The sequence below is a fragment of the Pseudophryne corroboree genome, chromosome 3 (genome assembly GCF_028390025.1).
Source record: "Pseudophryne corroboree isolate aPseCor3 chromosome 3, aPseCor3.hap2, whole genome shotgun sequence".
Taxonomy (NCBI): Eukaryota; Metazoa; Chordata; class Amphibia; order Anura; family Myobatrachidae; genus Pseudophryne; species Pseudophryne corroboree.
This window is the reverse complement of record NC_086446.1, coordinates 278165694-278183402: the sequence shown is the minus strand read 5'-3', so window position 1 is coordinate 278183402 and position 17709 is coordinate 278165694. Positions and strand designations below refer to the sequence as shown.

The following is a 17709-nucleotide window of genomic DNA, read 5'->3' as shown; positions in this document are numbered from 1 at the left end:
AAAATTCAGACCAATCACAGGAAGGAGGAAGTCAATGAGACATCCTGCGCATCACTTCCGGTTTCAAAATCCGGAAGTTAAGGTTATTCTAATTATGCATAGAGTCGTATCTAGGGTTAGATAGGGCTTATAATATAGCTTAAGATGCAGTGAGTAAATAGGGAAGATAACATTTAAAGTTAATTATTGTGGACAAGATCGAAATATTAACTACGTAGCCGGGGGTTCATAGGTCACTGGAGTTGTCAGGGACGCGTCCCTGAATAGCGTAGCGTCATTTCCGGTTGAAAAGACCGGAAGTGGCGTGCGTGACCGTAATTCTAGGTTTATGTGGGGCTGAGTGAAAAAGAACACGTAGGGCTGAGGATAACTGCGGATGAGCATAAATGGGAGTAGAGAAGTACATATTGGTTCGGATGGTGTGGCCACGATCGGAGTAAAAAAACTCCGTGACCGGAGATGGCGTCAGTGTACCATCTTACAGGAAGTGCTTAGTTGCATCACTTCCTGTCTGCATGTTCCGATTCATAGTAATCAGACTACTGTGGGCGCGCACCGGGACATGGACGCATGACTTCCGGTCACGAGGGCCGGAAGTGGTGAAAAAAGGCCGTCACTTTTAATTTTATGTGCGGCTGATTTAGAAGTAATTTTAGACTGGAGATAGCTGGTAGGGCCTGCGGAGGAGTAGAGGAATACGAATTTATATATTTAGATGGCCCTGATAATGGGGCCGCATAAGAGGTAGAAGCTACGTGACCGGAAGTGGCGTCGGAGCACTAGCTACATCACTTCCTGTTATGAAAAGAGCAGGAGAGGCTGTGTGCAACTGATAACGGGAACCGCATATGAAATAGAAACTATGTGACCGGAAGTGGCGTCGGAGCACTAGCTAAATCTCTTCCTGTTCTGAAAAGAACAGGAAAGGCTGCGTGCAACCATAATTGTAGATAAGAGAAAAAAAGTAAACTATGTGTAGTGTTTGTGTTTTGCTAGTTGCTAGGTAACCATAAGGTCAATGAATAAAAATTGTTAAATTTAAAAGTATGCCTTTGTGATTTGTGTTTATGAATTACTGATTAAGGGTGAGGAGAGAGAGAGAAGAAAAGATTAAATATAAATAAAAATGAATAAAATAAAAATTATATATATAAAAATAAAAATAAAAAAGGGGGGGGGGATAAAAGAAAAGAGTAAAGAAGGAAAAAATAATAATAATAAAAATAATAATAAATAATAAATGAAATAATAATATAATGTTATGATAATATGATAATATAATAGGATAAAATAAATGAATAAATAAATAAATAAATTATAACAAAATAATAATGATTTTTTGCTCGTTTAAAATAATGATCAAGTTATAACGTATTGTGATATCGAATTAGGCAAGGTTACGACTATGTTTGTTGAAAGAAGAGAAAAGGAGAAAATTGAAATTGATACAGCTTCTATAGTAGAGCGGAAGAAGTTAATAGATTATATTTTATTTGATGTGATATCTGGGTGATTGTGTTGTGAGTGGATATTGGTATTGTGTTGGTGCATCATGAGTGTGTGGCGATTGGTTTGAATGTGAATGGAGGGGTGAGTCAATGAAAATGAGTGTGTAGGGAGTGCCTTATGGGTGTGAATGTGAATAGGTATAAATGTGAGAGAATGAGTGGAATTGTTGGATAGAAACAAATGAAGAAATAGGAAAGTGAATAATGTAAATGTGAGAGAATAAGTGGAGTTGTTGATTAGAGAAGTGAATTAGATGGGGACAGATGAAGAAAGAGGAGAGGGAAGAATTGGGTTAGGGAATCATATGGAACATCAGATAAAAACTCCATAATTTATGTATTCGTTCATGCCTTTAGGCACAAGGCAGTTAAGTTTGAAGGTCCATTCGGATTCATGTTTGAGCAATTCTTGCATCAAATCTCCTCCGCGTATTCCTAAGTTGATTCTTTCCAGTCCAAAGGCTTTGAGTTCTTTGGGATTGCCCTGATGATAGTTAAAAAAGTGGCGCGCCACTGACGTTAGTTTTTTCATTTTTTTAATATCGGATGATGCATTTCTTACAGAGCCTATGTGTTCCAGGATACGTTGTTTTAGGGCTCTTGTGGTGATACCCACATATTTCATGTCACAACTACACGATATGCAGTATACAACTCCAACTGCATTGCAGTTGATGAATTGATTAATTAATTTCTCCTCTCCATACCGATCAATAATGGAAGATGTTTTGACCATATGTGGGCATGCTTTACAATTTCCACATGGGAAGGAGCCCTTGATGGTTGGTTGTTTTTTGGGATTTTTGGTGAAATGACTACTGGTAAGTTTATCTTTGAGATTTTTAGACCTTCTCCAACTCATGGAGGGTTTTTGTCCTATTGTTGCTGCTAGGTCCTTGTCTAGAAGTAAGATTGTCCAGTGCCTGTTAATAGATTCTTGTATCTCCCTCCATTCTCTACAAAAGGTGCCCACGAATCTGAGCTTGTTATCTTGTTCCAGTGATTTATGAGTTTTAGTCTGTGGAAAGATCAACTTGTCCCTCGGTGTCTGGCTGGTGTGCCATTTGGCTTTTTTAATAGACCTATGGCTGTAGCCACGTTCACGTAATCTTGTTGTTAGTTCCATGCTTTTCTCTAAAAAGGTCGAAGAATCTGAGCAATTTCTTTTCAGACGTAAGAATTCACCCTTAGGGATATTTTCCACTGTTGGGGGGAAATGTGCACTTGTTTGGTATAAAAGGCTGTTTGTAGATGTTTCTTTGCGATATAGTTCGGTTTCTATCTGGCCATTAGGTGCTTTTGAAATCACAAGGTCGAGGAAGCATACTGAGTCCTTGCTGATGTGGTGTGTGAGTTTGAGATTGTTGTCATTGGTGTTCAATTCCTCAATGAATGTTAGTAACAAACTTCTATCACCTTCCCAAATCAGGATGATATCATCGATGTAGCGCCACCATGCAACTACATGTCGTGTATATTTCTCATTATTGGGATGCATCACAATTTCCCTCTCCCACCAGCCTAAGTACAGGTTCGCGTACGTTGGTGCGCAGGCCGCGCCCATCGCTGTCCCGCGAGTTTGAAGATAAAACTTGTCGTTAAAGGTGAAGTAGTTCCTCGTTAGTATGAACTCCAATAATTCAATTAGTAGGTCATGAAACTCATTATTGCCGGCCATGTCAAGAAAGTATCTGACTGCTTTTATACCGATCTGATGTTTGATGCTGGTGTAGAGTGATTCTACATCTAATGTTACCAATAGGTGGTTGTCATCGAGTTGGACATCATGTAGCTTTTGGAGTATGTCCGTTGTATCCCGTAGATATGAAGGAAGATTCAACACGTGTTGCCGTAAGTGTAAATCCAAGAAAGTACTCGGTTTTTCCAGAATTCCACCCTGTCCTGATACAATAGGTCGTCCTGGTGGTATGGTAATGTTTTTATGAACCCTGGGTAGAAGATATAATGTGGGTGTTTTGGGTTTGGTGGTTGTTAGATACTCAGTTTCCTCCTTGGTCAACGTGCCTTGGGAGTATGCCCGATCTAAGATCCTATTAAGGGCGATCCTAAAGTTGTCAGTTGGATCGAATGTTATTTGTTTATAACATTGTATATCCCCCAGTTGTCTCATTGCCTCAATAATGTACATTGTTTTAGGCCAGAGGACAATGTTGCCCCCCTTATCAGAGGGCTTGATTACTATATCCGACCAGGACTGTATTTCACGCAGAGTTCTTCTTTCCATTTTGCTCAGATTGTCGCCATGAAATGGTTTGGATTTGGACTTGGTATAGATCTTATCTAGGTCACGAGCTACTAATTCTTGAAATACTCTGGTTTCCGGTGAAATATGTTCAGGAGGAAAGAAGGTTGATTTTTTCTTACATTTAGGTCTCGTAGGCGTATCTGTTGTATCCAATTCTCCAGTGTGGAGTTCCTCTAATGCTGCTAAGGCCTCTATTTCTTCTGTGGTAAGTGGTTCATCTATTGGATTATGTTCTGTGTCGTTTTCCAAATGGGATTCTTGACGTGTTACAAAGAATTTTTTAAGAAGTAGTTTCCGCCCAAAGAGGTGTAAATCCTTCTCCCAAAGGAAGCGATTCAATGGTTGTGTGGGCGAGAAGGATAATCCTTTGGATAAGAGAGTGATGTGGTCATCAGTGAGGGTTTTGTCTGAAAGATGAATAATTCTGAGATTCGTCTCCTGTGTTACTTCCTCCTGTTGTTTCTGACTGGGTATCTGGGTTCCCAATTGGCTTGTTCTCGTTGATTTCTTGCTCCCCCTCCTCGTCTTCCTCTTTGTCGAAATCTTGGTCTTCCTCCCCTCCTGTCTGATCCTAAAAAATGAGTCGATGTATGGTTTGTGAAATCGTCCCTATAATTGTATGTTTCTCCTTCCGAATTACCAGGGTCCGAATATTCTTCTCCCCCTGATGATTCTGCCTCGGATGAAGTGTATCTGTCTTGCGACTGTGTGTGGTCTCTGTATGTGGGTGTTTTGCTCCAGCGAAATATGTTGCCCGTCTTGAAATCCCTCATGTCTCTTGCAAATTTGCTTTTCTTTCTATCAATAATTTTTTGTTCGTAGGGTTCCAGTTCTTTCTTGATCTTTTCAAAAGTTTGTTGGAATTTAGTGTTGGTTTCCCATTCTTCAAGGCTTTTGCCTAAGTCTTCTATTTCTTTTTCACATGCATTAAGTACTAAGTGATTGTGTTTGATTAGGACAGCCATGAGGTCTTGGGAGCATTTCAGAAGTACAGCTTCCCATTCTGTTGTTAGACTATCCGTAGTTAGTTGAAAGGTCGGAAAGATCTTAGGTCTTAAGCCTCTAGGTGTAATTTTATTTTTAACATAACTTTCCAAAGTTTTAACATCCCATGAGGAGCGCATTCTTTTCTGCAGACAAGATCTTAATTTGTTAAGTTCTGAGTCCCACCCTAGGTTGCCTGAGGATAAATCTGTTCCACTATTGAAAATATCTTCCACACTTTGTAATGAGACGTGTCTACTGCTTAGTTCGTTGCGAAGGCTAAAAGAAGCCATGCTTGAACTATTAGTGGATAGCTGACTTAATGTCAAAAAGATTAAACTGAGAGGAGTAATGATTTTTTGGAATGGAATGTTGTAATAAATTTATAAATAATATGCGTTCTTATAAGGGTATGTGTGATAAATGGGTGTACCGTAACAATAATATGCCAGAATTCGGCTTAGAGGGACATAAATGTCCTGTCCGTGCTGGAACCTGAAGCTGAAGATTCAATCAGCATACATGATCAGGAAAAGGTCAGTTTGGTGCCGCACAGGACCCTAAAAATTTTTTCTTTGTAATGGGCTCTTATGAAATTTGTCCCTTATGAACCAACAGTGCATATACATACGAAATGCCTGTATAGGTCTTTAAGGAATTACTGTTGTTGGTGGTGCACCCAGAGTCAATAGTACATATCAAAGTTACAAAGAAAAAAGAGAGACTCTGTGTTGGGGCACGCTTGAAAAACTAAAACTTAACTTTTAATTATAGTATGATAAAATTATGGTACACAATTGAACACACATATAATATATAGTATTTAGGGAGAAAAAATAATGATTCTCACTTGCAAATTAATAATTAAGGAGTAGCAGTTCTCCAAGTAATATTGCTATTTAAGGTGACAGTGACACCTAAGATGAAAATATTGAGAATTTAATTTCAGCATACCAGAAAATTCTTCCAATGCCTATTTATAATGGTATGTCCTGGTAATGATTAATCTGCTATTTCAAAAATTTTTTATTCAATAATTGCAATATGCGAAAGGGCTCTAGACGAGTATATGATCAAGAAGAGAATTTCATGAGAAGAAGGAAAATTAGATATGAAAAAGGTAATGGTCAAAGGTTGCTCCAATACTTCTGCTTTTCACATGAATACAGAGGTGTTTGTTACTGCACCTAATATTCCCTGGAAGTCTCCTATCCAGGTACTAATCAGGCTATTCACTGCTTAGCTTCCAAGATCAGGCGAGATTGGGCGTAGCCAGTGAGATGTGGCAGTAATATCCCATAGATTGTGAATGAGAGAGTGTATGGTTATTGGCATATACCAGATAGAGTACTTCTGCTGTCCATTATTGCGCACAATTTCTCTGTTACTTTTAGCATTGCAGGGGAGTTATATAACTGGCGTCAGGATGAGAGAGTACTGAAAAAGTAAGATATAGGAAAATTATAGGTTCAGAGCCCGTCTTCTGCTGTCCACTGTCATATAATTTAATATAGCGGACAGTGGATGAGAGAGGCGGGTTATCTGAGCCTATTGAATAATGGTGTGAAATTACACAGATATCTTAAGGTTTCTTATGATAGTGCATGATCCAATTACATATTCTTAATCCTAATAGTAGTGGGCAAGAAATTTTCGCTATTTGGCGATGCCCCTAGAATATTGCAAAAGAAGGCCGAAGCCAGCTATTTGAGATATCTCAAAACACACGTATTAGTATGAAATTCTATCTCACTAATTACGGTATGTGAGAGAAAAGAGACATCAAAGGAGCGTTCAATTTCTTTACATTGTGGATAATAGGTAGCAGATTAAACAAAAAAATTAAACAATTTAAAGATAAAATATTTTTTTGTCAAATATACGATACCAGGAGGTGAGTGGGCTGAACCGTGCACTGTTCAGCACCACTAGTCACAGACGGCCGTTTCACCTGTAGGTGGCTTGTTCACTGTGTGAGGTGATGGTGGAAGAGAGTCTATTTAAGGCAAAAAGGGGGGTGGTCTCAAAATTCAGACCAATCACAGGAAGGAGGAAGTCAATGAGACATCCTGCGCATCACTTCCGGTTTCAAAATCCGGAAGTTAAGGTTATTCTAATTATGCATAGAGTCGTATCTAGGGTTAGATAGGGCTTATAATATAGCTTAAGATGCAGTGAGTAAATAGGGAAGATAACATTTAAAGTTAATTATTGTGGACAAGATCGAAATATTAACTACGTAGCCGGGGGTTCATAGGTCACTGGAGTTGTCAGGGACGCGTCCCTGAATAGCGTAGCGTCATTTCCGGTTGAAAAGACCGGAAGTGGCGTGCGTGACCGTAATTCTAGGTTTATGTGGGGCTGAGTGAAAAAGAACACGTAGGGCTGAGGATAACTGCGGATGAGCATAAATGGGAGTAGAGAAGTACATATTGGTTCGGATGGTGTGGCCACGATCGGAGTAAAAAAACTCAGTGACCGGAGATGGCGTCAGTGTACCATCTTACAGGAAGTGCTTAGTTGCATCACTTCCTGTCTGCATGTTCCGATTCATAGTAATCAGACTACTGTGGGCGCGCACCGGGACATGGACGCATGACTTCCGGTCACGAGGGCCGGAAGTGGTGAAAAAAGGCCGTCACTTTTAATTTTATGTGCGGCTGATTTAGAAGTAATTTTAGACTGGAGATAGCTGGTAGGGCCTGCGGAGGAGTAGAGGAATACGAATTTATATATTTAGATGGCCCTGATAATGGGGCCGCATAAGAGGTAGAAGCTACGTGACCGGAAGTGGCGTCGGAGCACTAGCTACATCACTTCCTGTTATGAAAAGAGCAGGAGAGGCTGTGTGCAACTGATAACGGGAACCGCATATGAAATAGAAACTATGTGACCGGAAGTGGCGTCGGAGCACTAGCTAAATCTCTTCCTGTTCTGAAAAGAACAGGAAAGGCTGCGTGCAACCATAATTGTAGATAAGAGAAAAAAAGTAAACTATGTGTAGTGTTTGTGTTTTGCTGGTTGCTAGGTAACCATAAGGTCAATGAATAAAAATTGTTAAATTTAAAAGTATGCCTTTGTGATTTGTGTTTATGAATTACTGATTAAGGGTGAGGAGAGAGAGAGAAGAAAAGATTAAAAATAAATAAAAATGAATAAAATAAAAATTATATATATAAAAATAAAAATAAAAAAGGGGGGGGATAAAAGAAAAGAGTAAAGAAGGAAAAAATAATAATAATAAAAATAATAATAAATAATAAATGAAATAATAATATAATGTTATGATAATATGATAATATAATAGGATAAAATAAATGAATAAATAAATAAATAAATTATAACAAAATAATAATGATTTTTTGCTCGTTTAAAATAATGATCAAGTTATAACGTATTGTGATATCGAATTAGGCAAGGTTACGACTATGTTTGTTGAAAGAAGAGAAAAGGAGAAAATTGAAATTGATACAGCTTCTATAGTAGAGCGGAAGAAGTTAATAGATTATATTTTATTTGATGTGATATCTGGGTGATTGTGTTGTGAGTGGATATTGGTATTGTGTTGGTGCATCATGAGTGTGTGGCGATTGGTTTGAATGTGAATGGAGGGGTGAGTCAATGAAAATGAGTGTGTAGGGAGTGCCTTATGGGTGTGAATGTGAATAGGTATAAATGTGAGAGAATGAGTGGAATTGTTGGATAGAAACAAATGAAGAAATAGGAAAGTGAATAATGTAAATGTGAGAGAATAAGTGGAGTTGTTGATTAGAGAAGTGAATTAGATGGGGACAGATGAAGAAAGAGGAGAGGGAAGAATTGGGTTAGGGAATCATATGGAACATCAGATAAAAACTCCATAATTTATGTATTCGTTCATGCCTTTAGGCGCAAGGCAGTTAAGTTTGAAGGTCCATTCGGATTCATGTTTGAGCAATTCTTGCATCAAATCTCCTCCGCGTATTCCTAAGTTGATTCTTTCCAGTCCAAAGGCTTTGAGTTCTTTGGGATTGCCCTGATGATAGTTAAAAAAGTGGCGCGCCACTGACGTTAGTTTTTTCATTTTTTTAATATCGGATGATGCATTTCTTACAGAGCCTATGTGTTCCAGGATACGTTGTTTTAGGGCTCTTGTGGTGATACCCACATATTTCATGTCACAACTACACGATATGCAGTATACAACTCCAACTGCATTGCAGTTGATGAATTGATTAATTAATTTCTCCTCTCCATACCGATCAATAATGGAAGATGTTTTGACCATATGTGGGCATGCTTTACAATTTCCACATGGGAAGGAGCCCTTGATGGTTGGTTGTTTTTTGGGATTTTTGGTGAAATGACTACTGGTAAGTTTATCTTTGAGATTTTTAGACCTTCTCCAACTCATGGAGGGTTTTTGTCCTATTGTTGCTGCTAGGTCCTTGTCTAGAAGTAAGATTGGCCAGTGCCTGTTAATAGATTCTTGTATCTCCCTCCATTCTCTACAAAAGGTGCCCACGAATCTGAGCTTGTTATCTTGTTCCAGTGATTTATGAGTTTTAGTCTGTGGAAAGATCAACTTGTCCCTCGGTGTCTGGCTGGTGTGCCATTTGGCTTTTTTAATAGACCTATGGCTGTAGCCACGTTCACGTAATCTTGTTGTTAGTTCCATGCTTTTCTCTAAAAAGGTCGAAGAATCTGAGCAATTTCTTTTCAGACGTAAGAATTCACCCTTAGGGATATTTTCCACTGTTGGGGGGAAATGTGCACTTGTTTGGTATAAAAGGCTGTTTGTAGATGTTTCTTTGCGATATAGTTCGGTTTCTATCTGGCCATTAGGTGCTTTTGAAATCACAAGGTCGAGGAAGCATACTGAGTCCTTGCTGATGTGGTGTGTGAGTTTGAGATTGTTGTCATTGGTGTTCAATTCCTCAATGAATGTTAGTAACAAACTTCTATCACCTTCCCAAATCAGGATGATATCATCGATGTAGCGCCACCATGCAACTACATGTCGTGTATATTTCTCATTATTGGGATGCATCACAATTTCCCTCTCCCACCAGCCTAAGTACAGGTTCGCGTACGTTGGTGCGCAGGCCGCGCCCATCGCTGTCCCGCGAGTTTGAAGATAAAACTTGTCGTTAAAGGTGAAGTAGTTCCTCGTTAGTATGAACTCCAATAATTCAATTAGTAGGTCATGAAACTCATTATTGCCGGCCATGTCAAGAAAGTATCTGACTGCTTTTATACCGATCTGATGTTTGATGCTGGTGTAGAGTGATTCTACATCTAATGTTACCAATAGGTGGTTGTCATCGAGTTGGACATCATGTAGCTTTTGGAGTATGTCCGTTGTATCCCGTAGATATGAAGGAAGATTCAACACGTGTTGCCGTAAGTGTAAATCCAAGAAAGTACTCGGTTTTTCCAGAATTCCACCCTGTCCTGATACAATAGGTCGTCCTGGTGGTATGGTAATGTTTTTATGAACCTTGGGTAGAAGATATAATGTGGGTGTTTTGGGTTTGGTGGTTGTTAGATACTCAGTTTCCTCCTTGGTCAACGTGCCTTGGGAGTATGCCCGATCTAAGATCCTATTAAGGGCGATCCTAAAGTTGTCAGTTGGATCGAATGTTATTTGTTTATAACATTGTATATCCCCCAGTTGTCTCATTGCCTCAATAATGTACATTGTTTTAGGCCAGAGGACAATGTTGCCCCCCTTATCAGAGGGCTTGATTACTATATCCGACCAGGACTGTATTTCACGCAGAGTTCTTCTTTCCATTTTGCTCAGATTGTCGCCATGAAATGGTTTGGATTTGGACTTGGTATAGATCTTATCTAGGTCACGAGCTACTAATTCTTGAAATACTCTGGTTTCCGGTGAAATATGTTCAGGAGGAAAGAAGGTTGATTTTTTCTTACATTTAGGTCTCGTAGGCGTATCTGTTGTATCCAATTCTCCAGTGTGGAGTTCCTCTAATGCTGCTAAGGCCTCTATTTCTTCTGTGGTAAGTGGTTCATCTATTGGATTATGTTCTGTGTCGTTTTCCAAATGGGATTCTTGACGTGTTACAAAGAATTTTTTAAGAAGTAGTTTCCGCCCAAAGAGGTGTAAATCCTTCTCCCAAAGGAAGCGATTCAATGGTTGTGTGGGCGAGAAGGATAATCCTTTGGATAAGAGAGTGATGTGGTCATCAGTGAGGGTTTTGTCTGAAAGATTAATAATTCTGAGATTCGTCTCCTGTGTTACTTCCTCCTGTTGTTTCTGACTGGGTATCTGGGTTCCCAATTGGCTTGTTCTCGTTGATTTCTTGCTCCCCCTCCTCGTCTTCCTCTTTGTCGAAATCTTGGTCTTCCTCCCCTCCTGTCTGATCCTAAAAAATGAGTCGATGTATGGTTTGTGAAATCGTCCCTATAATTGTATGTTTCTCCTTCCGAATTACCAGGGTCCGAATATTCTTCTCCCCCTGATGATTCTGCCTCGGATGAAGTGTATCTGTCTTGCGACTGTGTGTGGTCTCTGTATGTGGGTGTTTTGCTCCAGCGAAATATGTTGCCCGTCTTGAAATCCCTCATGTCTCTTGCAAATTTGCTTTTCTTTCTATCAATAATTTTTTGTTCGTAGGGTTCCAGTTCTTTCTTGATCTTTTCAAAAGTTTGTTGGAATTTAGTGTTGGTTTCCCATTCTTCAAGGCTTTTGCCTAAGTCTTCTATTTCTTTTTCACATGCATTAAGTACTAAGTGATTGTGTTTGATTAGGACAGCCATGAGGTCTTGGGAGCATTTCAGAAGTACAGCTTCCCATTCTGTTGTTAGACTATCCGTAGTTAGTTGAAAGGTCGGAAAGATCTTAGGTCTTAAGCCTCTAGGTGTAATTTTATTTTTAACATAACTTTCCAAAGTTTTAACATCCCATGAGGAGCGCATTCTTTTCTGCAGACAAGATCTTAATTTGTTAAGTTCTGAGTCCCACCCTAGGTTGCCTGAGGATAAATCTGTTCCACTATTGAAAATATCTTCCACACTTTGTAATGAGACGTGTCTACTGCTTAGTTCGTTGCGAAGGCTAAAAGAAGCCATGCTTGAACTATTAGTGGATAGCTGACTTAATGTCAAAAAGATTAAACTGAGAGGAGTAATGATTTTTTGGAATGGAATGTTGTAATAAATTTATAAATAATATGCGTTCTTATAAGGGTATGTGTGATAAATGGGTGTACCGTAACAATAATATGCCAGAATTCGGCTTAGAGGGACATAAATGTCCTGTCCGTGCTGGAACCTGAAGCTGAAGATTCAATCAGCATACATGATCAGGAAAAGGTCAGTTTGGTGCCGCACAGGACCCTAAAATTTTTTTCTTTGTAATGGGCTCTTATGAAATTTGTCCCTTATGAACCAACAGTGCATATACATACGAAATGCCTGTATAGGTCTTTAAGGAATTACTGTTGTTGGTGGTGCACCCAGAGTCAATAGTACATATCAAAGTTACAAAGAAAAAAGAGAGACTCTGTGTTGGGGCACGCTTGAAAAACTAAAACTTAACTTTTAATTATAGTATGATAAAATTATGGTACACAATTGAACACACATATAATATATAGTATTTAGGGAGAAAAAATAATGATTCTCACTTGCAAATTAATAATTAAGGAGTAGCAGTTCTCCAAGTAATATTGCTATTTAAGGTGACAGTGACACCTAAGATGAAAATATTGAGAATTTAATTTCAGCATACCAGAAAATTCTTCCAATGCCTATTTATAATGGTATGTCCTGGTAATGATTAATCTGCTATTTCAAAATTTTTTTATTCAATAATTGCAATATGCGAAAGGGCTCTAGACGAGTATATGATCAAGAAGAGAATTTCATGAGAAGAAGGAAAATTAGATATGAAAAAGGTAATGGTCAAAGGTTGCTCCAATACTTCTGCTTTTCACATGAATACAGAGGTGTTTGTTACTGCACCTAATATTCCCTGGAAGTCTCCTATCCAGGTACTAATCAGGCTATTCACTGCTTAGCTTCCAAGATCAGGCGAGATTGGGCGTAGCCAGTGAGATGTGGCAGTAATATCCCATAGATTGTGAATGAGAGAGTGTATGGTTATTGGCATATACCAGATAGAGTACTTCTGCTGTCCATTATTGCGCACAATTTCTCTGTTACTTTTAGCATTGCAGGGGAGTTATATAACTGGCGTCAGGATGAGAGAGTACTGAAAAAGTAAGATATAGGAAAATTATAGGTTCAGAGCCCGTCTTCTGCTGTCCACTGTCATATAATTTAATATAGCGGACAGTGGATGAGAGAGGCGGGTTATCTGAGCCTATTGAATAATGGTGTGAAATTACACAGATATCTTAAGGTTTCTTATGATAGTGCATGATCCAATTACATATTCTTAATCCTAATAGTAGTGGGCAAGAAATTTTCGCTATTTGGCGATGCCCCTAGAATATTGCAAAAGAAGGCCGAAGCCAGCTATTTGAGATATCTCAAAACACACGTATTAGTATGAAATTCTATCTCACTAATTACGGTATGTGAGAGAAAAGAGACATCAAAGGAGCGTTCAATTTCTTTACATTGTGGATAATAGGTAGCAGATTAAACAAAAAAATTAAACAATTTAAAGATAAAATATTTTTTGTCAAATATACGATACCAGGAGGTGAGTGGGCTGAACCGTGCACTGTTCAGCACCACTAGTCACAGATGGCCGTTTCACCTGTAGGTGGCTTGTTCACTGTGTGAGGTGATGGTGGAAGAGAGTCTATTTAAGGCAAAAAGGGGGGTGGTCTCAAAATTCAGACCAATCACAGGAAGGAGGAAGTCAATGAGACATCCTGCGCATCACTTCCGGTTTCAAAATCCGGAAGTTAAGGTTATTCTAATTATGCATAGAGTCGTATCTAGGGTTAGATAGGCCTTATAATATAGCTTAAGATGCAGTGAGTAAATAGGGAAGATAACATTTAAAGTTAATTATTGTGGACAAGATCGAAATATTAACTACGTAGCCGGGGGTTCATAGGTCACTGGAGTTGTCAGGGACGCGTCCCTGAATAGCGTAGCGTCATTTCCGGTTGAAAAGACCGGAAGTGGCGTGCGTGACCGTAATTCTAGGTTTATGTGGGGCTGAGTGAAAAAGAACACGTAGGGCTGAGGATAACTGCGGATGAGCATAAATGGGAGTAGAGAAGTACATATTGGTTCGGATGGTGTGGCCACGATCGGAGTAAAAAAACTCCGTGACCGGAGATGGCGTCAGTGTACCATCTTACAGGAAGTGCTTAGTTGCATCACTTCCTGTCTGCATGTTCCGATTCATAGTAATCAGACTACTGTGGGCGCGCACCGGGACATGGACGCATGACTTCCGGTCACGAGGGCCGGAAGTGGTGAAAAAAGGCCGTCACTTTTAATTTTATGTGCGGCTGATTTAGAAGTAATTTTAGACTGGAGATAGCTGGTAGGGCCTGCGGAGGAGTAGAGGAATACGAATTTATATATTTAGATGGCCCTGATAATGGGGCCGCATAAGAGGTAGAAGCTACGTGACCGGAAGTGGCGTCGGAGCACTAGCTACATCACTTCCTGTTATGAAAAGAGCAGGAGAGGCTGTGTGCAACTGATAACGGGAACCGCATATGAAATAGAAACTATGTGACCGGAAGTGGCGTCGGAGCACTAGCTAAATCTCTTCCTGTTCTGAAAAGAACAGGAAAGGCTGCGTGCAACCATAATTGTAGATAAGAGAAAAAAAGTAAACTATGTGTAGTGTTTGTGTTTTGCTGGTTGCTAGGTAACCATAAGGTCAATGAATAAAAATTGTTAAATTTAAAAGTATGCCTTTGTGATTTGTGTTTATGAATTACTGATTAAGGGTGAGGAGAGAGAGAGAAGAAAAGATTAAAAATAAATAAAAATGAATAAAATAAAAATTATATATATAAAAAAAAAAAAATAATAATAATAATAAATAAAAATAAAAAAGGGGGGGATAAAAGAAAAGAGTAAAGAAGGAAAAAATAATAATAATAAAAATAATAATAAATAATAAATGAAATAATAATATAATGTTATGATAATATGATAATATAATAGGATAAAATAAATGAATAAATAAATAAATAAATTATAACAAAATAATAATGATTTTTTGCTCGTTTAAAATAACGATCAAGTTATAACGTATTGTGATATCGAATTAGGCAAGGTTACGACTATGTTTGTTGAAAGAAGAGAAAAGGAGAAAATTGAAATTGATACAGCTTCTATAGTAGAGCGGAAGAAGTTAATAGATTATATTTTATTTGATGTGATATCTGGGTGATTGTGTTGTGAGTGAATATTGGTATTGTGTTGGTGCATCATGAGTGTGTGGCGATTGGTTTGAATGTGAATGGAGGGGTGAGTCAATGAAAATGAGTGTGTAGGGAGTGCCTTATGGGTGTGAATGTGAATAGGTATAAATGTGAGAGAATGAGTGGAATTGTTGGATAGAAACAAATGAAGAAATAGGAAAGTGAATAATGTAAATGTGAGAGAATAAGTGGAGTTGTTGATTAGAGAAGTGAATTAGATGGGGACAGATGAAGAAAGAGGAGAGGGAAGAATTGGGTTAGGGAATCATATGGAACATCAGATAAAAACTCCATAATTTATGTATTCGTTCATGCCTTTAGGCGCAAGGCAGTTAAGTTTGAAGGTCCATTCGGATTCATGTTTGAGCAATTCTTGCATCAAATCTCCTCCGCGTATTCCTAAGTTGATTCTTTCCAGTCCAAAGGCTTTGAGTTCTTTGGGATTGCCCTGATGATAGTTAAAAAAGTGGCGCGCCACTGACGTTAGTTTTTTCATTTTTTTAATATCGGATGATGCATTTCTTACAGAGCCTATGTGTTCCAGGATACGTTGTTTTAGGGCTCTTGTGGTGATACCCACATATTTCATGTCACAACTACACGATATGCAGTATACAACTCCAACTGCATTGCAGTTGATGAATTGATTAATTAATTTCTCCTCTCCATACCGATCAATAATGGAAGATGTTTTGACCATATGTGGGCATGCTTTACAATTTCCACATGGGAAGGAGCCCTTGATGGTTGGTTGTTTTTTGGGATTTTTGGTGAAATGACTACTGGTAAGTTTATCTTTGAGATTTTTAGACCTTCTCCAACTCATGGAGGGTTTTTGTCCTATTGTTGCTGCTAGGTCCTTGTCTAGAAGTAAGATTGGCCAGTGCCTGTTAATAGATTCTTGTATCTCCCTCCATTCTCTACAAAAGGTGCCCACGAATCTGAGCTTGTTATCTTGTTCCAGTGATTTATGAGTTTTAGTCTGTGGAAAGATCAACTTGTCCCTCGGTGTCTGGCTGGTGTGCCATTTGGCTTTTTTAATAGACCTATGGCTGTAGCCACGTTCACGTAATCTTGTTGTTAGTTCCATGCTTTTCTCTAAAAAGGTCGAAGAATCTGAGCAATTTCTTTTCAGACGTAAGAACTCCACGTGACAACTCCAGTGACCTATGAACCCCCGGCTACGTAGTTAATATTTCGATCTTGTCCACAATAATTAACTTTAAATGTTATCTTCCCTATTTACTCACTGCATCTTAAGCTATATTATAAGCCCTATCTAACCCTAGATACGACTCTATGCATAATTAGAATAACCTTAACTTCCGGATTTTGAAACCGGAAGTGATGCGCAGGATGTCTCATTGACTTCCTCCTTCCTGTGATTGGTCTGAATTTTGAGACCACCCCCCTTTTTGCCTTAAATAGACTCTCTTCCACCATCACCTCACACAGTGAACAAGCCACCTACAGGTGAAACGGCCGTCTGTGACTAGTGGTGCTGAACAGTGCACGGTTCAGCCCACTCACCTCCTGGTATCGTATATTTGACAAAAAATATTTTATCTTTAAATTGTTTAATTTTTTTGTTTAATCTGCTACCTATTATCCACAATGTAAAGAAATTGAACGCTCCTTTGATGTCTCTTTTCTCTCACATACCGTAATTAGTGAGATAGAATTTCATACTAATACGTGTGTTTTGAGATATCTCAAATAGCTGGCTTCGGCCTTCTTTTGCAATATTCTAGGGGCATCGCCAAATAGCGAAAATTTCTTGCCCACTACTATTAGGATTAAGAATATGTAATTGGATCATGCACTATCATAAGAAACCTTAAGATATCTGTGTAATTTCACACCATTATTCAATAGGCTCAGATAACCCGCCTCTCTCATCCACTGTCCGCTATATTAAATTATATGACAGTGGACAGCAGAAGACGGGCTCTGAACCTATAATTTTCCTATATCTTACTTTTTCAGTACTCTCTCATCCTGACGCCAGTTATATAACTCCCCTGCAATGCTAAAAGTAACAGAGAAACTGTGCGCAATAATGGACAGCAGAAGTACTCTATCTGGTATATGCCAATAACCATACACTCTCTCATTCACAATCTATGGGATATTACTGCCACATCTCACTGGCTACGCCCAATCTCGCCTGATCTTGGAAGCTAAGCAGTGAATAGCCTGATTAGTACCTGGATAGGAGACTTCCAGGGAATATTAGGTGCAGTAACAAACACCTCTGTATTCATGTGAAAAGCAGAAGTATTGGAGCAACCTTTGACCATTACCTTTTTCATATCTAATTTTCCTTCTTCTCATGAAATTCTCTTCTTGATCATATACTCGTCTAGAGCCCTTTCGCATATTGCAATTATTGAATAAAAAAATTTTGAAATAGCAGATTAATCATTACCAGGACATACCATTATAAATAGGCATTGGAAGAATTTTCTGGTATGCTGAAATTAAATTCTCAATATTTTCATCTTAGGTGTCACTGTCACCTTAAATAGCAATATTACTTGGAGAACTGCTACTCCTTAATTATTAATTTGCAAGTGAGAAT

General features: G+C 38.7%; 3 pseudogenes; 1 reads left to right on the top strand and 2 right to left on the bottom strand.

Moving 5' to 3' along the window:
• Nucleotides 1–5933: 5933 nt before the first annotated feature.
• LOC134896583 (5S ribosomal RNA) lies at nucleotides 5934–6052 on the bottom strand (annotated as a pseudogene).
• Nucleotides 6053–12714: 6662 nt separating this feature from the next.
• On the bottom strand, nucleotides 12715–12833 carry LOC134896582 (5S ribosomal RNA; annotated as a pseudogene).
• A 4424-nt stretch (nucleotides 12834–17257) lies between these two features.
• On the top strand, nucleotides 17258–17376 carry LOC134896581 (5S ribosomal RNA; annotated as a pseudogene).
• The last annotated feature ends 333 nt before the right edge of the window (nucleotides 17377–17709 follow it).